Genomic DNA, 23,331 nt, shown 5'->3' with positions numbered 1-23,331 from the left:
GAGTGAGTGAGGGCTTTCATCTTTATATATATATATATATATATTTTTTTTTTAATTAATTTATTTATTTTTAACCTACATATTTGGCATAATTATTATTGTTTCCGCTACGACCTGTACAATAAATTGAACACACTATTTATTATTCATGGCGAAAAACGTGAAAAAACAGGGGCAAAATGCTTATTTTGTCTGTTTTGCTTCCCGCCAAAAAGCACAATAAAGGCTAATGTCCATGGCTAGATTTCTGCCGTGGCAGAAATCCGCGGCATTGCCCTGCAACTATTAGGTTCCATTGAAACCGCAGCATGTTCTAGATGCCACGGAAATACGCGCTGCCGGCTTCTATTGTAGTCAATGGACGCCAGCTGTCACACTATACTTCCGCTGTAGCACAGCGGAAGTATCACATGAATACGCGGCCACACTCACCGCTGGCGTGTGTACTGCAACAGCCCTCCATGTTGGATGCGTACGGAGGATCCGGAGAGGTAAGTATGGGGGTTTGGAGGGGGTGCTGTGATGGACTCCGCTGCGATATTCCCCTGGCAGAGTCCATCACGGCCGTGGGCATGAGCCCTGTAAGTGATTAAAAAAAGCTGTATGTACCCCAAAGTAGTGCCATTAAAAACTACAGCACGATATGCAAAAAACAAGCCCTCATATGGCTATGTCAATTGAAAAATAAAGAGTTATAGATTTTGAAAAGTGGAGATGAAAATCCCTCAGAAAAATGTTGCATCCTAAGGGCGCCTTCACACTTGCAATTTTTGTGCAATGCGTTTTAAACTTTAAAAAGTCCTATTGACATTTGCGTTAAAAAAATGCAGTGATTATCGTGATCGCAAGTGTGAAGGCACCCTATTGCCCATCTAAGACATGTCCTTAACCCGTTAAGGACAAAGCAATGTAAATACACGAAGCTTGGTCCTGGGTTTTAATCCCGGCTGATAGCAAAAATACTGTGCAGGATTAAAGCCTCTGCTTCTACAATCAAGCAGACGGTTGGGTTCTCAGCTGACAGTCACAGCTGAGAATCTGGAGGAGAAGGGACAAGCGTTTTTTAACTACTTCCGCTTTCTCATTTCCTGGGTACATAGTGCTAAGAGCGCTATGTACTAAGAAGTGAAAGTGGAAGTGTGAAAGCGATCACGTGACTACTGGGTACTCCCTGTTACAGCAGAGCTGCAGGGTCTTCGCAGACCCTGATCAGCTCTGCCAGTGACTATTGTCACAACAGGGGGATGTTTTCCATGTAACTGGCGCTCCTATGAATGCCCCAACTAAAGTGGAAAAGTGTGTAATAAAAAAAAGACCATGTGAGTGACCCCCCAGAGGTCTTATATGACATAATTGGGGACTAAAAATAGCTACATATATAAGTTTAAAAAAAAATTACAGCGTAAAATAAAAATATATTCGTTAAAAAAAAAGAACCAAAGCTGATGCCAACTACACTGTCGCCGTATGCGCCCTGTAATCCGAAACCATACATATTATATATCAAAGCATCCAAAAAAAATGAGTAACCCATTCTCATACTTTATTTTAGCGTAAATATACTAATAAAAAAAAAATAACTATAAATGTTTAAAAAAATCCTTTTTTAGCCTTTTACCCCCAATAAAACGAAAAAACGAAAAAAAAGCAGTGAAAAATATATTTTAAAAAATAGCCCTATATGTCACGGGAAAAAAATGCAGCAAAAATAATTTTGGTAGCTGAAGGAATAAAGATAGGGCAGTAAAACCACCACATGGGTAAAAACCCTAAAAAGTGTCTGGTCCTTTAGGTACAAGACAGCCTGGTCCTTAAGGGGTTAAGGGGTTCATGGGTTAAATTTGGTTGCAACTATACAAGCATATAAACATCTCAAGAAGCCTGCCTGAGCTGTCTGTGTATACACGTACTCGCATTTTGCTTGTATGGGCATAGGATAAAATACTTCCTCTTACTGCACAGTAAATAACTTGGATAAAAACATAGGGGTGCAGGAAAAAAGCAGAACAGACTTTGGTCACTTAGTTCTTGAGATCGTAACAGTCCTAAAGACTGTATCCTCCCCCAGTCATAACGTTACAGCATATTCTAGTGATATAATAAGATGTAAATACCCCTTCAGATAACAGCACAAGACTCCTGTCTAGGCGCATGAAATCTGATGAAAGGGACAAAGTCAGTGTCTGGAATTGCCCCCCCCCCCTCCCCCATACAGTTGAGGCTACTGATATTGCAACTCCGCGCCATTTACTTGAAAAGTGCTGAAGCCCAATACCAGGCACGGGCCATGGAATAAGGGTAGCGTTGCAGACCCACCTTCCTAAACCTATAGGACCCCTTCAATTTGAAGTAGCCATTATTTAGCCCCCTGACAGGATTATCTTTAGGGGGCAAAATGTAGAATATGTAAAAGTCGCATTTTGCTAAATAGTTTTAATAAACATCCACGAAAACATCTCCACGGTGACTTGTCGCTTCTGGGCAAATTTTATTACAGCATGAATATTTTAGAGGCAATATAAACACCGGCGATGTCATGGGTTATATAATATCCAGGATGCCTGAGAGGGTTCCTGGAAGGGGATCTTTTTTAATCTTATTAAGTTATCCAGCTCGGGGCACCTTGTAGCTGTACATGTCTACAGCCCAAACCCAAAACGTAGTGTTGTAATAACTGTTTTATGACTGTATAATGACTTATGTCGTGTATTACGTTCTAATGTACTTAACAGTTGGATCTTATGTCGCTGAACTCTATTTAGTAAGTGATGTCACTGAGTCACCTTACTAGTACACATGAAGTGACTGCAGTTCTGTTCTAGCGCACATCAACTGGTCCATGACACTATCCTACCAAAAGTAATTGGTCTCCTGATTAAGAATCAAAAGTAGTATTTATTTCCATATGATAATACTTAGTGTGGCTCCTTTGGCCCTAATGACATCTGATACACTCCAGCTGGTATTTCCCTCCAATCATCCTGCAAATATCTGGCCAGTTCTTTCAAAGAAGATAGAAGCTGGTAATATTTCCTGACCCAAAGTTCCACCTTGTACCAAAGATGTTCAGTAGGGTTCAGGTCAGGACTCTGTGCAGGCTAGTCTAATCGTGGTACATCTGTACTGGTCTGGACTTGTCATTACATAGAGAATGTACATAGTTAATTAAAATATTTATGTTTATTTAAATTATGTTTAAAGCTTTATTGGAATGTGTGTATACCACTTTAATTATATGGGAGCTGGGAGGACCTAGAGGCTATAAATGGCTCCTCCCCGTTCTAGAAAGTTCAGGCTAGAGGAAATGTTATTGAGAAGAGGAGAAGACAGAGAGAGAAAGAGTTTAGTTATTAATGCAGTGAGAAGGAAGGGTGCCGAAAAGCCTAAGAAAGGTTAGCATAAGTAAAAAAAGATAGAGAAGAAAAAGAAGATTGAAAGAAAATTGGATAGAAAGACAGAGATATCCTTTCCCCACGTCTGAAAGAAAGTGCCAGATGGAATGCATGATATAGAGAACAGTATCTTCACTATTAGATACAATGCATTGGTCTGAAGACAGTCTCTCCAGTCACCCAACTCCGGATGTCTGTGAACAGTAATTGGGACTACTTTCGATGTAACCGTGTTTCATCTGGAGTTTCAAAAAAAGTGAGTTTTACCTTTTTCACCCTTACCCTGACTCCCGGAGTTCCTTCTCACTAAGGAACGTCTGCACTGTGCCACATGCTACACCACCCTCCAGGGTAAGGGACTACAATCCTCAACAATGAAACACTTTGTAGCATGACCCTGTGTGGGTGCAGCTACCCAGCTGCCCGTCACTCTGGCTGGCTGCAGACTGATGTCTCAAACTCCAACCATCATCACGCCTTATTCCAACCCAGAGCGGATAGGAATTAGAATTTAAAGCTACCGTGAACCAAAACTGATCCCCGCTCGCTACACATCCATATTCCCAAACCAACGTAAAACAGTGTTGGGTTTGTGACGAGGCACGTTGTCTTGTGGGAAGTATTACTGACCATTTCTAGAGTATTACCACATTGTCGGCAACACATTATTGTGTAGAATGTCAGGGTCCACCTCCATGTTCATGGTTTATGTCACTATAACCAACGGACTGAGACCATGCCACGTAAATCCTCCCCAGACCATAATGGAACTTCCGACGTACTTACCTGTAAAAGCAGGGCAGAAAGTGGAGGGGCAAGTGTACTATGAAGATTTATATGCTATATAGAGTCTGTGAAAAGCTGGCTGTCAACCCCTATGGAAATGTATGGCCACAAATCCACAGGAGAATTTAACCCTTTTCAGTGGGAAAATCTGCATGGGGAATGCCCAACATGGATTCTGCACAAAACCAATATCAAGAAGTACCATGTCACTTCTTTTTTGAAGACTTGAAATACGCGTGCAAAAACAATCCACACAGCATAAACAATGGTGCATATACCCATTAAAAGTAATGGAATGTGAATTTGCCATAGAATTGGAGAGGAAGGATTTTGTGTCAAAAAAAGAGAGGAGGTTGTATCTGGTATTGCAGCTCAGCCTCATTCCCTTCAACGGATGAATTTCTCTAAACGTTTATTTGTCTGCATGAGTCAACATTCCCTTTAATGGAAACCCTCTCCCTGTCAGCGTTTTACATGTTGCAGGTCTCACTGACAGCGGCATGTAAAACATTAAACAGCGGGGATCTGTGGTTTCTTCAGTACCTGCTGTTAGAGCAGCTGCCAGGCTGTTATCCAACAGCTGAGCACCCAGAGAATGTTATTATCACATTATTTATTTTGCACACTGAATGCCAAAAAATGAAATACAAAAAACAAATAGCAGAATTTATTTTTTCCCCAATACCCCTAAAAAAAATTTTTTATGTAAGATATACGCCTTAAATTTTTTTTAATATAAGATATACAATTATATGCTCCCATTATATGTACCCAAAAATGATATCATTAAAAAATACAACTTGTCCCGCAAAAAACAAGCCCTCATACGGCTATGTTGACTGAAAAATTAAAAAGGTATGGCTTTAGGAATACCCCAATGAAAAAAGCAAAAAATTAGTTGTTCATTAAGGCGCAAACAGGCTTCGTTACGATCCATGTTCATCACCTCTGGTGGGCCAGAAATATCAGTGCTTTAGGATATTTAAATTGATTTAGCTGTAACACATTCGAGGTTCGGTTATTCTTTGTCACTGTTTCTTTAACATTTGCAGCGCCACAAAGAAGAAAGCATTGAGATATAAAGGGTTGTCTTGGAAACACTTAAACCGAAAATGAGCATATTGAATACCGCGAAGCGTTGGTCTAAAAATTTGTTTTATTTGGAAGTGAATGGACCATTGGAGGATTTGATAGAAAGTTCTCGCTATTATTTGAAACCAGTACCATGGTTTTCGAAAGAGATTCACTGCTCTATTTAACGGTAATGGAAAATTCCACCCACTGTCCTCTCTAGTCATTCCGTCCTTCCAGTATTTAATCACAGTGTGATATCGGGGGGAAAAAAAGATCCCTCTAACTTTACACTCCGAAAAATAGAAGACATTGTTCCCAATGCTGTGCTAGCTCCTGTATTTGCTATGAGGCTCTTATAGTCTAAAACTTGAAGGGAGGGCCCATGTTTGGTAGGCCCTATCTCCCTCTTCTTAAAGAGTACCTACACTTTCCAAGCAGAGGAGGAGCAGGAGCATTACAAATAAAAGCAACATAAAGCATACATAAGAGAGTGTGAGTGCTGTAGTAATTGGCCCTCTTAGGCCTCATTCAGACAAGCATGTTTTTTTGCGCACCTATGTGCACGAAAAAAAAACCCCGCAGCTTGCATGAGTGGAAAACATGTGAACAGGCAAAGTTTCGTATGCGCAGCTCATGAAACTTTGCCCGTTCACTGGAGCAGCTGCTCCACGAAAGTCCCCTCATTGCTAAACACTGTCACAGCACTGTCACAGTGTTCAGTGCTGAGAGAACTGCAGTGGGGATGAAAGAATCCCCTGCCCAGCTGTGGTAGAGGACCCCGATGCTATCCCATTGCTGCCGGCCCCATCTACAGCTTGGGATGATTTTCAGGAAAGGGCTTATATTTCAAGCCCTTCCCCGAAAATCATTGCTGCGGGGGGTTGCCTTCATCCCACTGCTTTCAATGGGGCGGCAGCAGCGCTGGCCCCATTGAAAGCAATGGGATGGCATCATGCTCCTCTTCCACAACTGTGGCAGAAGAGCGCATCTTCCCCCTATGTCTTCAATGTGGCCGGCGATGAGGCAGCCAAACACGTTGAGAACAAGGTGAAGCCCCTGGATGTGATAGCATCCAGGGGTTTCACATCCAAGAAATCCCCTGCTGCAGCTGTCACAGCCACAGTGGGGGATAGCAATCCGCTCCCATTGCTATGAATGGGGCGGCAGTAGCATTGGTCCCAATGAAAGCAATAGGATAGCATCGTGGTCCTCTGACACAGCTGTGACAGCTGTGGCAGGGGATTCTTTTGTCCCCGCTGCAGTCCCCTTATCACTGACAGTGCTGTCACAGTGTTCAGTGATGAGGGGACCTTCATGGAGCAGCTGCACTTCTACAAGTACAGCTGCTCCACACACATGTAAAAAACAGCACGGACCTTCCGTCACACGCTTTTTGCACATCCATGGAGCACATTTGTTTTGCACTCATAGGCGCGCAAGAAGAAAAAAACGCTCGTCTGACCAAACCCTTAAATAGTATGCAATTTTTTTTCTTTTAATATATAAACTAGACAATTTTTAACATTTTTGCAATAGTCCTTATCAGTCTATTCTGTACATTTACTTACAAAACCCTCTCTACAGTTGTGCAGCTAGGTCAAGGTGAGGTCTCTTTCACGTGGCCGTAAGCTTTTATACATGTGCCCGCTGGCGCCGTAAAAACGTGTGAACAGGTGCACAAATCTAACATTTGTGCGTCCGTTCAGTCGGCACAGGCCCGACGCATATACGCAGAGGTCGCAATGCCGTTGGGCAGGGGCAGACAGTTTAGCTCTGCTAAGCCATCTCCCCTTTCCCTCCCCCTCGCCAACTCTCTACCTCTCTCCTCCACTCCAGCTGACTGCAATGAAAGGGGGCGGGACGCCCCTTCCCCTCCCTTGTCCACAGCCAGCAATCGGAAGGGACGCCCACTCCCATTACAAACAGCTGGAGAGAAGGAGAGAAGAGGGAGAGAGTTTAGCAGTCACGCTGCTAAACTCCCTCCCACCTCCCTTCTCCGGCCGCTGTCATTGGCTCCCATAGGAGCCCATGCAGCGGCCAACGTGTTCCGGACAGAAAGATAGTTCCAGGACTATCTTACCTGCCCAACATAAAATCGCCCAGCACTATGATAACCGGCCGGGCGCTTTTACGCTGCAGAAATACGCCTGTGTGATCTGATGCATTGGAATCCAATGCATCAGATGGTAGCGTATATCGGCCGGCCGCAAAAACAGCAGTCGATATACGCTCGTATGAATAAGCCCTGAGGCTGACAAAACCGGGTACACCAAAGTGAAAGACTATTTTTGTAGCCACTCTGGCTAGTAGACTAAGGTCTGAATGAGGAAATGGAATGCAGAATTTGCAACTAAGCAATTTGAAAGTGTTCTTTTAGACAAGACAACCCATTTAATGATCGCAAGTTTAATCTTAGTTTTTGCTTTCCCCATTCAGGCATGGCTATTATAATGATATTATAAAGTTTAGAAGTTCAGAAGATAAATGGCAGAGGTGGAGGCCTCATAGGAAAATTAACATAATCCTCCTGGTCTGGGTTATTGGCTATAACAATCTCTTACCCACCTCCCCGCCAACTTATGTTAGCCTAGTCCACCCCTCCTGATGCCATTGGTTCAGCAGCCCATGTCCTCTGGCACACTAGCATTTTTCTGTCTGTGTGCTATTTGAGTAAAAAATGGACTGGACTCAGATGTCACACAGCCCTTATCAATTAATTTGGCAAGAGACTCATCAGTTTTCGTTTTACACGGACGCATAGATTGCTTGAAAAACCCATGAGACGCAGTATTCTAATGTGATTTGTGGACGAGACTTGCTCATTCAGAGATTAGAAAAAAATAAAAACGGACAGCATTCAGATGCAGCCCATCCGCCCTCCTTTTTTCTTACGAGATGCAGAAATAAAGAATTGGGCCTGTTTCAAGTTTTATTTTTGTGGACATGAAAAACGGATGACATACGGAAGTAAAAAAAAATGGATACGCAAACCGCATACTCATGGCAAAACATCAGTTTTTTCTGGATGCAACATGGACAAGATTTTGTATGCAAGTGTGGATCTAGCCTACATGTAATGCTGCCAAGTACTTTCTCCGGTCCACTACTAATCAGAATAGGTCCACTCACTCTAGCTTGGATAGATAGTACATAGAATATGGCTGGGTGCACACTTCTAATGTGTGCAAGTTGTGTCCAAGAGGCTCAGGCACAACTCACAACAGACACAGTATGTAGACATTGATTAGCATGTCCTATTGCTTGCCTGTGATCCGGACAGGAATAGTAGTACTTCAGTCTGCGTGAAAAAAAATGTCAATCTGCTTAGCACCATAGGCTCTAATGTGGATGTGTACTATCTAGAGATGAGCGAGTATACTCGCTAAGGCACATTACTCGAGCGAGTAGTGCCTTAGCTAAGTATCTCCCCGCTTGTCTCTAAAGATTCGGGGGCCGGCGGGGAGCGGTGGGGGAGAGCGGGGAGGAACGGAGGGGAGATCTCTCTCTCCCTCTCTCCCCCCGCTCCCCACCGCAACTCACCTGTCACCCGCGCCAGCCCCCGAATCTTTAGAGACGAGCGAGGAGATACTCGGCTAAGGCACTACTCGCTCAAGTAATGTGCCTTAGCGAGTATACTCGCTCATCTCTAGTACTATCCATGTTAATTCATTGCTGGCGTGCTGGAGGCTTATAAGGGTATTGGAAATCCAACAAAGAGTAGCATAAAAATGTGTTGCATTTGCAAAAAACAGATGTTTTTCACATCTGTATGCGGTCCATGTGCCCATTATTTTACTTCTGCATGCCATTCTTTTTTACTATCCACAAAAAACTTAGACAGGCCCAGTTCTTCTGTCCTCTACTTCTTAAGAAAAACAGAGTTACACGTCTAAAGATGCTAACTGTGTATCTGTAGATGTGTAACCTCAGCAAGTACTGAGGAAGAGGTTCCCAAACCTCGAAACGTGTATACAAGCTGGTTTTAATAATAATCATAGATCTTTTTTTAAAGTATTCTTTCCCAATTGAAGGTTGCGCCACATTCACCCCTCCATAAAATCTCTTTTTCTTTTACCTGACCCCATAATCTCTCTCCAGGAAGCTGGCGAATATACTTTGTATACTGTATCATAGTCAATGCCAACCACTTTTCAAAACCAAATACAGCTAAGTAGTCCCCACACCTGCGGAGAGACCCTCACCAGAGAATCACTTTCCCAGGACTCCCAGCATTTTAATCTTGCTGTTTCTGCCACTCATACGGCTCCCGAATGCTTTTAGTCAGCACAAAGCACAAAGTGTAATGCTCTATTTTGTCATTTTCCCAGACAGCGGGTCTATGAAATAACCATAGTAATGTTATATTGCAAATTGCCTTACTTTCCCTGCAATTTCCGAAGGTACTTGTGTGTGGGACCGCACTCGGAATGCAATAGGAATCGGTTAGCTATTTTATCTCATTTGTGTTTTATTACATTCTGTAAGTAACTAACAACCCTTCCCTCTACTCTCCCGTGGGCAGCTGACTTGGCAGGAGGATTGTAAATTACTTAGCCCAGTATAAGATTATTGTCATAGGAAAGGTTGTAAAATTGATACAACAAATTAAGAAAAATACATGTTGGCAGCACTATTAGAGATAATGGAGGGACCAGCGCGCAGGTTCTCTGCCAAGTTACAGTGATCCAGAACCACAGATGAGCAGGACATTGGCAAAACAGGCTGTACCCTTACCAGCTGCCAGGAAATAAAATTAGACACACATCCAGTTGTATTCCAGCTTAGTTTGCTGTTCTGCTGAACTCAACCCAAGGTGTAATCCACCCAATTACAAAGTTAGTAAAAGCCAGCGATACCCAACTGCCCAATAACTCTATTTATCTACCAGTCCCTTTGATCAACACTTCATCTGCTGCAGTGCCAGTCATTCAATGTCGGAGAGTGAAGCTCCATCTTTGATTAGTATTGGCACTATAGAATATAGCAGCTCTGAAGTTCATTTAATTCTTTACAGTGTGAAGAAAATAGTATAATTTTTTTTAACTGGAAACCATCAGCAAGCAGCTGTCAACAGATTTATTGCTTTTTTTTTCTTTCTATAGTATAAAACTGTGAATGAGCAAGGGTTTTGTCTTGTTGCAAAGGTGGTTAGACTGGTTCCAACTGCGTTTTATATTATGTTCAAATAAGGAAGATGGAAAAATACCTCTGCAGCGCCACCTATTGGATGGCAGCATTCCTGCAATTCTTAACAATGATTGGTAATAGGAAGCCAGAGAACCATACACAGACAGCTGTTTTGGGGTGTTTACCCCTCATTAGTGTACAGTAGGTTTCTGGCTTAGTCTGTGAGAGGCCTATGATGCACCCAAACAGTATGTGGAGACACCTAGGGGGTGAGTGGGTCAGGGGATGGTATAGTCTCTCCAGTCTTTCCATCCATTTGAATAGCCGAAAAGCATAATTTACACTAGCCACTGTATACACCCTATCCACATATTGCTGTACATATATGTTCACAAGGATGGGCTATGTGAGACAACACATAGAAAATGAGCATGTTGTAAAAATTATGGTTTGTTATGAATACTGCCTCATTACTCATTGTCATGAGACCCAGCTTCTATTGAGAGGAATCAATGCCAGCTTATAACATATGCAAAAGGGGCAATGTCTCCACCATTTATAGACCTCCACCATCCAATCCCTTAACCCCTTGAGTGGCACGCCTGGAAATTTTCCATGACGAGCTCCACTGCCCATAGCGATATAGCCCGGAAGATTTCCGGGCTATGTATCACTATGGGAGCTGCAGAGCACAATGCCACAAGCTGTGACAGTGTGCTCTGCCTGCACAGACCCACAGAGAACAAAGCAAGGGCTTTGAAAAACCAGCAGAAGATATTGCCGATCTGCCGGCAATCTCCTGCTTTGTTTACAGGTTGCCATAGAGACCATCGGCTTGTCAGAAGCAAGCCGATGGTCTCTGTGGCAGGGAGAGCTGGTGCTTGGCTGTCAGAGGACAGCTAGGTACCAGCTCTTACAGCAGAGATCAGAGAAAACCTCCGATCTCTGCTGTGTTAACCCTTTACATGCTGCAGTCTATGTGACTGCAGCATGTAAAGGGCTGTCACTGCAGCATGTAAAGGGCTGTCACCATCGGACCCCCGGAATGTGATCAGGGGGTCCTGATGGGTCCCTGTGGAAGTCCCCTAAAGGGACAAAAAATAAATAAATAAATTAAAAAAAAAAAAGTTAAAAAATTATAAAAAAAATAATAAAAACACTTGTCTCCCTTTACTTTGTAAAAAATCAAAAATACAATCACACATGTGGTATCCATGCATCGTAATCACCCAGAGAAGAAAGTTAATACATTATTTAACCCCTTAATGACATGGCCCCTTTTTTTCTTTTTTCCCCATTTCTTTTTTTCCTCCCCCCTGTTTAAAAAATCACAACTTGTCCCGCAAAAAACAAGCCCTTAGATGGTCATGTCAATGGAAAAATGAAAAAGTTATGGCTCTTGGGAGACGCAACTGCAAAATTAGTTGAAATTCAATGATTAGACCATTTTAAAAAACCTGCCCTGGTGGGCACGACAGGGTGGTAGGAAACCCGCCACTCAAGGGGTTAAACCACCTTAAAGGTGTTTTCAAGGTTACTTGTCTTGATGACCATCCTTCGTATAGGTCATCAGTAGCTGATCGCCTGGTAACCTAGAAGCACTGTTCGAATCTTCTCCTCATTCCCGGCAGTCTTCTTCTGTATTCTGGTAGCCGGGGATTGAAAAATCCCTGCCTCCAGAAAGCGCTGCCTCTGATTGGCTAAGAGCTGTTACCAATCAGAAGCAGTGCTCAGCCGTTCATTGATTCTTTCGTCCCCGCTGCAGTCCCTTCGTCACTAAACACTGTGACAGTGCTGTCACAGTGTTCAGTGATGAGGGGACTCCCCGCGGGGATTAACGGAACCCCCTGGGAGTCCCCTCATCCCCGCTGGGGCTAAGGGGTTAACAGCAGGACATTTAAAAGGTGTTTCTGACGAGGAGTATCTTTTAAATATCTTGCTGTAAGCAGCGGGGAGGCTATTGGCAGCGCAGGAGTTTCCATTAACTCCTGCTCCCGTAGGAGTCAATGGAATCTCCTGCAAAACGCGCAGCTATGTCCTATCTTGTTTAGGTGCGCACTGTTTTTCCGCTTCAAATTCCATGCATATGAACGTATTATGCGTGCGCAAAACACACACTCGTGTGAATGAGCCCTTAGAAAGCAAGATTATGCAGTACAACTATTGAACTCAGTGGGGAAGATTCACTTAGACCGACCAGTTTACAGCCTAAATATATGTTGCAAGAAAATGCATCTGTAAATAAATTTGGCACATCTTTAGCTGTCCATGTTTCAGAAACTGAAATATAAGCCTGTTATGAGCAGTCATAGACTATGATATATGCTTGGTCACAGCACTCAGCCAATCAGAGACAGTGCTCAGCCATTAATTGAATTCAACTATATTTCAAGCCCTTCCCCGAAAATTACTGCAGGGGTTGCCTGCATCTCATGCTTTAAATGGTGCTGGCGGCAGTAGCCTTCGGCCCCATTGAAAGCAATGGGATGGCATTGCGGTTCTTTGCCACAGCTGTCACAGCTATGACAGCTGTGGCAGGCGATTTCTTCATCCCTGCTGCAGACTCGTCATCACTGAACACTGTGGGGGGACTCTTCCACACAGCACGGACCTTCCCAGGCATGGATGTCCTATCTTTTGCAGGTGCAAGTATTTTGCACCTGTAAAAGATGGACATGTGAACACTACATAGGAAACCAATGATTCTATCAGATGCACTTTTTTTGCGCATAAAGGCGCGGGCACAAAAAAAAGCTTGTCTGACTTGCCCTGAGGGGCAAAAACAGCAGTGAAAGGACTGTAGGGCACATTTATTCCAGGTGTTACACATGAATTCTAGCATAAACTGCTAATGTTACCCCTCTCACTCCACATTTCAGTGTCTAGAGAAGGATGTGGGTTTGATAAGAATTTGTCACTATTTAAGCCTTTAAAGACCAGGATGTTTCAGGCCTAAGAGACCAGGCAATTTGGTGGTGGTTTTATGGCACTATTTCTTGTTCTTGAGCTACCAAAGATATTTTTGCTGTGTTTTTTCATGCCATGTGGGGCTATTTTTTAATACCTTTTTTCACTTTTTGTTTTATTAGAGTCAAGCCCCATTTACATGGCCGTATGCGATTTACAGGCACGTCCCGCATAGACGCCAGGGCCAAGGGGGCCTGGGTCGACATTCCCCCTTCCCCCCCCCTCGTCGGGTCACCTCCTCTCTCCTCCCCTCTGGCTGTTTGCAATGGGAGGGGGTGGGGGCGGAGCTAAGCTCCCACCCCTTGACTGCAGCCAGCAATGGGAGGGGAGAGACTTAGCTCTGCCCCTGTCCCACCCCCTCCCATTGCAAACAGCGGCAAAGGGCTGAGAGGAGAAGACAAGGGAGAGGAAGTTTAGCAGTCACGCTGCTAAACTCCCTCCCTCCTCCCTTCTCCGGCAGCTAGCATAGGTTCCCATAGGAATCTATGCAGCTGCCACCGGTCGGATGCTTTTACGTCGTGGAAATATGCCCCTGTGCACTGATGCATTGTAAGCTAATGCATCAGAGAGGCAGAGTATATAGGCAGGGCGTGAAAACTCAGATGATATACGCCCATGTGCATAAGTCTGTATTGTGTACAAAAAAAAAATTTTTTCTAAAAATTTATAGTTTTTAATTTTAAAATTAGTATATTTGTGCTAAAATAAAGTACAGGAATAGGTTCTCCATTTTATTTTGGATGTTTCCATATATAATTTGTATAGTCTTGGAGTACAGGGTGGATATGGCAACTATTTAGGTTGACGTGAGTGGTGGGTTGTTTTCTTTTTTTTTATTTAATATTTTTCTATAGTTTTTTAACTTCTTTTTGTAACTATTTTTAACATCTATATCCCCATTACATCATATAAAATCTCTGGGGGACATTCACATTATAATTTTTTTCTGTATTTCGCAGTTTTCCACTGTAACTGGGACATTCATAGGAGCTGCATCCATAGGAGCTCAAGCTACAGGGGAAAACATTCCCCTATAGTAACAATAGTCCCTATAGCGGATCTGGTCATGCTAAGGCCCAGCAGCTCTGTCATGCCAAGGGGTTGATTGCCTGGTCAAATATCAGAAATGGCACTTCTACTTTCTCTATTCTCTGCATAGCATTCGTTAAGTGGTATGTAGCCTGCAAAAAAGAAGACAGAGGCAGTAAAAAAAACTCTGAGTCTTCAAGTCTTTGGCTTTCACAGTGAACTGAGGACCCAACCTGCTCCTGCTAGATTATAGGAGCAGGAGCTTTAATCCTGCGCCATATTTTTACAATGACACAGGATTAAATCCCAGGACCCTGCACCCTTTATTTATAGTGCTAGGCCTGTATCAGGTTAAACTGCACAAGGTAAAAAAATGCTAAAAAAGTAGCATAAACAATTATCACGATGATGCATTTCTCCCTTTATGCAAATTACTCAATTTTTCTGCTTCCCAAACCTGAAAGCCCCCCTCCTATACACGTTTTGCACAGAGGCCTCCACCATTCTTGATCTTATCCTGTGAGCTATATTAGATATATATGGATATACATAATGATTAGTCCCAAGGGTATAGCTAGAGGAGAGCTGGTGGGGCATGTGCCCCAGGTGCAGTCAAGACTGAATAAGGGGGGCACCAGCCTAGTAATTTAACCCAACTACAGTTTACCCAGAACAGAGCTGGCTCTACAGGAAAATTTTTGGACAAACTGCTGCTTTAAAATGACACTTAAAACTTGTCTATAGCCCTTATAAAATTGGAGCTACAGCTATTTAAAGTAGCGTCAGAAATATTGAATTTACAGCTGGCTGATATGTCGGATATTTAGGTATGTAAAAGTTGAGATGGTATAGATGAGAGGCAGAAGAGTTTTCCGTCTGTTACCAGCTTATAAACCTAATCTCTTAGGCCGCCTGCAGACGGCCGGGTCGGATCCAGCTGCGAAAATTCTCGCAGCCGGACCCAACCCAAGCATCTGCAGAGAGCAGCGCGGAACTCACCCGCTCCCGCAGCTCCGGCTCTTTTATGTGCCGGCTACTGGGCAGCCGGCGCATGCGCAGAGCGGAGTCGGCGGCCGGAGAATGACGTTTCTGAATTAGAGCATGCCGCAACTTGTTTTCTGCACTGGATTTCGCGCAGACAAACCTCGGCCATCTGCATAGGATTGCGTGTTGTAATGCAATCCTATGCAGGCATGTACGGGCGGAAATTCCGTGGGGAATCCCGCCACGGAATTTCCGCCCGTCTTCAGGCGGCCTTAAAAAAAGAGATTGCACCTGGAAATGAAGACTAAAGTTTTGAGGATGGGTGGGGTTGTGCCAAACTGATTCTTTGCCCTGGGGGACGGAAAGCCTAGCTACACCTCTGTTAGTCACTATGAATGGGGAGAGAATCTGGTTCCAGCAATCCCTGTAGACACCTGTATTCTCAAAAATGAGGGCAAAAATACTTAGTATGTAAGTGCCCTGAAATCTCATTCTCATCTGGCCTAGATCAGGGGTGGTCTTCTAGAGGCGTCACTTTATCTTCTCATTTATACTCCCTATATATGTAGTTCTCAGCCCTGTTACTTAGTAGTTAAGTATAATTGGGATTCTGAACAAATTGATAGTTTGCCAGATGTCCTCTTGATGTTTCGTACCTTGTTTCCTATCTGGTCCCTTGGTAAACTGCTATCTGCATTTGCCATCATTAAAATTAATTAGGATATGATTAGCTTCACTTCTCTTACTGTGCAGTGATATTTAGGTATGTAAAAGTTGAGATGGCATAGATGAGAGGCAGAAGAGTTTTATGTCTGATAGCAGTTTATAAACCTGATTTTTTAAAAGAGGTTGCACAGAATTAGAACGACGCCGCTTTTTACTTCCATAGACAGCGCCTCACCTGGCCATGGGTTATGTGTGGTATTGCAGCTCAACTTTACTGAAATGAATGGGACAGGTGTGACTCTTTCAAAGGAAACTTTTGGTGGTGGGATGACTTTTTTTTATCTATTCCTCTACTAATTGATGTGCCTTAAAACTTTGTCTTGTTGTTAGAATATGATGATAAAGCACAAGCTTCATAGACTGTTGGCTATTAGGAGCAGTAATTGAGTTAGGGTCCTTTTAGACAAGCCGATTATCGTTTGAACACACGAGTGACGTCATCGCTAGCTCGTTGGCTCACAGGCAGCCTGTTTATACAGGCAGATACATCCTTGGCTCGTTCAAACAAGAATTGTTCAGTCTTTCACATGCGCTGGATAAGTGACTGAGAAGGACTCAATGAGCGCTGCTTAAACTGAACGATTAGTGAACGTGCCAGCAATGAATTTTAAGCAATCCTAGGCAGACGGCCATGATTTGTCTGCGTGAAATCACGCGCGGAAAACAAATCTCGGCATGCTCTATTTCTATGTAGGGCTCGCAGAGCCTCGCACAGAAATGTCACTCCCCGGCCGACGGCTCCGCTCTGCGCGTGCGCTGGATAGCCGGCACATCGAAGAGCAGGAGCCGCGGGAGAGATGAGTGCTGCGATGGTCTCTGCAGGGGCTCGGGTCGGGTCCCGCTGTGAGAATTCTCGCAGCGAGATCCGACCCGGCCGTCTGCAGGCGGCCTATCTTATTTGAGCGATAATCGTTCCGTCTAAAAACACCTTTAGGTCAAGTTTTATTAGTTTACTATCACTATGTTACAAGTGCTCAAAACAAACATTGAGTCAGATTTACTAATCCTGTCTAATAGTAAGACAGTGTAAACAGTCTAAAAATGTGCCATATTTATCACAGTGGCTCATGCTGAATAATACATTTGGCACATCTTTAGACACGTTTGTCTAAGCATTAGAGATGAGCGAGCACGCGCGGGTAAGGCAGTTACTCGAGCGAGCATCGCTCTTCTCGAGTAACTACATACTTGTCCAAGCAAATTTGGGGGGGGGGGGGGCAGCAGGGGGTTGAAGGGGTGAGCAGGGGGGAGATCTCTCTCTCTCTCCCCCCTGCTCACCCTCACTGCCCCCCCTCATTTTCTCGGACGAGTATACAGTTACTCGAAAAGAGCAATGCTCGCTCGAGTAACTGTCTTAACCGAGCCTGCTCGCTCATCTCTACTAAGGATCCTTTACCATGGGATGATTGTCAGGGACTTAAAGGGGTTTTGTAATTAGGACAAAACCCCATCCCTCAGCTGGGCCCTGCATGAAATAAAAAAACAAGGGTATACTCACCTCTCCTGGAGTCTGAGGACGCAGCTGAAGTCACAGACTGTTTTTTGGTGGTAACTTCCAGGTTGTCAGATGGCGGAAGCATGTGACCGCTGCAGCCAATCAGATGTCCGCAGTGTCACGACCCCAAACTCCTGCTATCATGACTCCCAGGATATGAACACTGATGCCAACAGTGCACATGGTGATGCTGCGGATATCTCATTGGTCATGTGATTATGCACTTATAATTTAATTCAATATTAAAAATAATATGCAGTAATCTCTTAAGCCCCCCTAGTGGAGGCAAAGGTGTGCAATTTAAAAACTATGGACACTTTGTGACATTTTTTTATAAATCCATGTATTTTAACAAAATTATTTTTGCGATTGGGTGTTATAAAAAATGTTTAATTGCTAATTTTTGATGTTTCCATCACTGCACAGTTGGAAGACTATAAGCTTTGCAGAATCTGTCAGTCAGGCAAACTGAGGGAGACTGAAACGAATGAACTTAAAATATATAAAGTCTATAGCAGGTGGAGGAGAGAGATGTATTAACTCTAGCGACAGCAGGGAGAAGGGGGAGATCTAGTGACACACATTATTAAGCAATTACTCAGAATTAAAAATTGAAAGGTGGGGGCGTTACAGTTTTCTTCATTAAATGGGTGTGTCCCTACATAGTCTGACGCTATTAGTTCTAATTGGACAGTATGGGGGGTAGGGGCAGAGACACACCTCTAAGGACTTATTCACACGGGCTACAAAGTTGCGCGACTTTGTAGCGCTAAAAAACGCATGTATGTGAAGCCCATGGTTTCCGATGGGTTCATTCACATGAGAGATGTTTTGTAGCCTGATAGAGCCCATTGGAAACCATGGGCTACACATACATGTGTTTTTGTAGCGCTACAAAATCACGCGACTTTGTAGCCACGTGAATCAGGCCTAATTGATAACACCCAGTTACCAAGTTTTTATATTCCCATCTTTCACAGAAGAATAACAGGCATGTCAGAATGGCACATTTACAAAACATTTTACACCAATTTCTGGATTACAAAAGTTGCAAGATTTTGCGTAGAATTTGGTACTTTTCTTTCTGCACCCACCCTGGCACTTTCCTAAAAAGTTGGTGGGGCTTGTCTGAATGGTGTGTGGCCACCTCAGACTGACCAATTTATGTAGCTGGCATAAATTATACCAAAAATCTACAAAAAGTGGGATCTGGCATGCATTTCTAAGAAGGCGCACGGAGATGCCAGGATGCACTCGATACAATAAGTGGCCAGGTGTCCGAAATGCTGGGCTTAGTAAATTTACCCCAGAGTTCTTAAAAAAAGGTGCTCCAGAATTCTTATTCATGGGCAAAACAAATACTAAAAAAGACATTCAAGGAGTGCCAACAAGTTCAATTTACACAGAGAAATACTGCAGCTGCATCCCCCTCCTCCCTGTATTCTATTAACTCTTTTATACTACAAGGATTTTATGGTGACTGAGGAGGTCTCTAATATTTACCAAGAGCCTGCAGACAAGGAAATGAGAGTAAAATCTGGCAGGTCTTCTTTATATTTCTACCTTCAGATGCATTAAAGTAGTTAAAGGAACCATCTAGGCAAAATGAATGCACTGTATTATGTGTAGTGCAAGGACTGAGCATAACCGGGGTTCCCTCTGTGTCTTGCACCCCTGCTGACCCTACACAAGGCATAACAGGGTGTTTCAGTTTGGCCCAGAATATTCCATTAACTGGTTGGGAGTTCAACTGCCCTTTTTCTGGTTAAAAGAGCAACCAGTGTGATGCAACCGGCATTGACACCGGGAATAGAATAACTCTATTACAAAGAAAAATACTATTTCTGATAGGTGTAACCTGGTCTGAACCTGGCACATGAATAATAGAGTGTTTTGACATATCCACTGCAAATGTATAAGGATTTTAGGGCCAACTTCAAAATTCTGATCTCTTACAAATCTGAAAACCTGGGAAATTTAATGCCCATAATCCTCAGGAACTAAATATGTTCCCAGCTGTGAGGAAGGTTTCAAATGAAATATATATCAGTAATGAAAATGGAAATAAATCTAAAGGTGGATATGATAAATCCACAGAAGCATCTCTGACAATCTGCAGGTTCTTAGATAATACGAATATATTTCAAGGAGAAAAAGGAAGAAAAGGGAAGAAAAAGCAAGCCTCGGAGATTGAGGTTTATCCATTTGACATCTCTGCTTTATCAACCAAATATAGTTAAAAAATAACATCTCAACTATTGTGCATCAAAATAACTGAAGGAGACCTCCAAATCTAATCCAACAATTGAACTCATCCGCCAACAGCTTCTAGAAGTCATGAGTATATGGTGAAAGTATATATTCATGTACACTGAATGGCCATTTTAGGGACAACCATCTAGTAGCACGTTCAACCTCCTTTGGCCTTCAGAACAGTAGCAAGTTATGGTAGCATCCTTCAACAAGAATTGCAGAACCCAGGAGGGGCAAGAAAACATTCCGCACATCATTACCGCACTCCACCAGACTGAATTGTTGACACTTTACAGAGAGGGTTCATTGATTCATTCTGACCCTCCGATCAGTATGGTGCAACAGAAATCTAGATTCATGTGATTAGGCAATATTTTTTGTCTGCTCAGTGATTCCATTTTTGTGCTCTTTCGCCCAATGGAGTCTTGCCTTTCTATTTCTCTTAGACAGTATTGGCATTGGAACTAGTCGTCTGCTGTTATAGGTAATTTGTACTACGGTAGTAAGGAGCAGTGAAATGTGTGTTCTGACACGTTTGTTGGACCACAGTGTTGCATTTGACTGCAACTTGCTGGACTTTGAACCGCCTGTTCATCAGAGTAAGGCTGCATTCACACGAACGTATATTGGCTCGGTTTTCATGCCGAGCCGATATACGTCGTCCTCATGTACAGGGGGGGAGGATGGAAGAGCCAGGAGCAGGAACTGAGCTCCCGCCCCCTCTCTGCCTCCTCTCCACCCCTCTGCACAATTTGCAATGAAAGGAGGCAGGGCTAAGTTCTGAGAATGAGCCCCGCCCCCGCCCCGCCTCTCCCCATTGCAAATAGTGCAGAGGGGCGGAGAGGAGGCAGAGAGGGGGCGGGAGCTCAGTTCCTGCTCCTGGCTCTTCCAGCCTCCCCCTCCTGCACATGAGGACGACGTATATCGGCTCGGCGTGAAAACCAAGCCGATATACATTCGTGTGAATGCACCCTCATACTTGACATCCCTCCTCTGATTCCTTACATCAACAAGTTGTTTATGTGCACAGGATCTCCTTTTGCTGTACCTTTTCCCTCAATCACACCATTCTTGGTAAACTCTCCGTGGTAATGTATGAGAAAACCCACTTTTTTTTCATTTTATGTTCATGCAAATGAAAAAAAAAGTCGATTTTTCTCCCCATCATTCTGCAATCAATACCTCATAATGATAAAGTGAAAACAGAATGTCAGAAATCTTTGTAAATTTTTCAAAAAATGAAAAACTAACATTTTGCATTGACATAAGTATTCATACCCTGTACTGGGCGGCAGTCACGTACCATTCATTGTACATAAGACTGCTCAGCTAATCACAGACTTGGCCAGTGATACCGCCATAAATGGCATGTGAAGGCTGAAGCCTGGGATTGACTAAGGGCTTGTTTAGACACAACGTTTTATTGAGCAATAATCATTGTGTGCTTTTAGCGCAAGGTGATCGCTCAAACAATCCAACTGTTCTCTGCTCAGAGCGCCCGGCTGATATACAGCTGAGCGCTCCGAGCGGGGTATGAAGAACACAGCTGGACTGCTCTATTCTTCATACGCAGCCCATCTTCAGGGAGCGGGATACAGCTTAAACAATAGTGCCAGTTGTATCCCGCTGTCAATTCCTGATAACTGATCGCTGATCTTTCAGTATGCTGAAAGATCAGCGACGGCTTAACGAAAACTGCTTGATGTCCGTGCAGTTAGACACAACGATTATCGCTCAAAAGATGGCTTTGAGAGATTTTTTAGCAAAAATCATTGTGTCTAAATGGGCCTTAAAGGCTTATTTACACACAACAATTATCAATCAAAATTCGTCCAAACTTTTGAGTGATCATCTTGGTGTGTAAATGTGTACCCATCATGCACTTACCATGCACTCTTCATCCTTCACTGAGTTCAGCTCAGCACAAAAGCCATCATCCCTGATAAAAGGGAAGGCATGCTGAGTTCTCTGTGAGGAGCCCTGATAACATAGTTATTAGCTGGCAGCCCCACAGCAGAACAATGGACATGTATTTAAAGAACAGACCACCTGCTGTTCTGTAAATACATCTCCTGGCAGCTGATTAACATGCAAATGGTGTTAATTAGCTGCTAATAGACATTAGCAGCTAATTAATATTATTAGTAGCTAATGCAAAATGATCGCTCAAAGCTGTCAGTTTCTGACAAATTTTGAGCGATTATCTTTGTGTGCAACCGGTCCTTAAGTGGTCACGTACACGATGCATGGCATGTGACTGCTGCAGTGTCTTCTGGGAGTGGAGCTGCGGGGAACTGACTTCTGTGATGGACTGGGAAGCCATTTAAGGAGGTGAATATGGCTTATTTTTTACTGCACCCGTTCCCTGCCCATTATATATTTTTTTTACTTCTAGAAAACTCCTTTAAGGGCTGCTTTCCACAAGCGTATATCGGCAGGCCGTTTTCATGGCCGGCCAATATACGCTACGTTGGGAGAGATAAAACTGGTGAACGGGTGCACAAATCAAACGTTTGTGCGCCCATTCAGACCGCATGGGGCCCGCCGCATATATGCTGAGACTACCATGCCGTCGCCCCTTTGACCTCCCTCCCCATCGCAGGCTCACCTCTGCTCTCCTTCCTGCTCGTTCTTTACAATGGGAGGGGGCGGGGCTAAGCATCGGCCCGTCCTGCCTACTCTCATTGATGGCTATGAATAAGGGGCAGGGAGAGGGTGGGAGCTTAGCTCCGCCTCCACCTCCTCCCATTGCAAAGAGCCAGTGGGGAGGAGAGCAGAGGTGAGCCTGCACGGGGGGAGGAGAGCAGAGGGCGAGAGTTTAGCAGCCATGCTGCTAAACTCTCTCCCAACTCCGGCCGCTGTCATGGGCTCCCATAGGATGCCATGCAGCAGCCGATGTATTCCGGCCCAAAAGATAGTTCCAGGACTATGTTTTGGGCCCGATATAAAAACACGTGGCGCTATATTGGCCGGCCGGGCGCTTTTATATCTCAGGAATACGCCCATGTGATCTGATGCATTGGATTCCGGCCGTGAAAGCGGACAGCTGAAGTACACTCATGGGAAAGAGCTCTCAGCGTGTATACACCATAGACTTAAACCTTTAGGCTATTATGATTGGGCTCTTGGAGACGGGGCCCATTTGGTCCTATCCCCTTTGATATTGCCTGACAAGAACCTGTGTTGGACTTCTCTCAGAGAAGTTGCATTATTAGAAAACAAGGGGATGGAGATCATGGGAAAATTTTGGATGGGGTTATAAATATCAGACTCTTCTGGTTTGGGTGGCAGAACCTGGCACCATAATTAGGGGGCCTGTATAGATGTTTGCTGTGGGTCCTACTTTCTATGTACTCTACTGGTCCTAATAATAACCTGCAGGAAATGAGAAAAGCGTTTTAGCTTTTTCTCTACTTCTCAACAAAGCCTATTTTATTAGTGTATGTCTATGGTCCAATAATAGGATACAGGCTACCATTCTCCTAATGGTTCTGCAGT

At 43.7% G+C, this 23,331-nt stretch overlaps 1 protein-coding gene across 3 annotated transcripts in view; it reads left to right on the top strand.

Moving 5' to 3' along the window:
- ELFN1 (extracellular leucine rich repeat and fibronectin type III domain containing 1) overlaps positions 1-23,331 on the top strand; it is a 189,044-nt gene that overhangs the window by 37,566 nt on the left and 128,147 nt on the right. The window contains exon 1 of one of the 3 annotated variants that reach the window (XM_066576314.1): positions 3,313-3,648. The exons of 1 other annotated variant lie outside the window; for it this stretch is intronic. The gene's annotated coding sequence lies outside the window, so the exon portion shown is untranslated. Of the gene's footprint in view, positions 1-3,312; positions 3,649-3,700; positions 3,744-23,331 lie in introns of those variants that run through there. One more of the 3 variants, XM_066576315.1, reaches the window with a different exon arrangement.

The sequence above is a fragment of the Eleutherodactylus coqui genome, chromosome 8 (genome assembly GCF_035609145.1).
Source record: "Eleutherodactylus coqui strain aEleCoq1 chromosome 8, aEleCoq1.hap1, whole genome shotgun sequence".
Lineage (NCBI taxonomy): Eukaryota > Metazoa > Chordata > Amphibia > Anura > Eleutherodactylidae > Eleutherodactylus > Eleutherodactylus coqui.
This window is presented reverse-complemented; position numbering and strand designations above follow the sequence as displayed.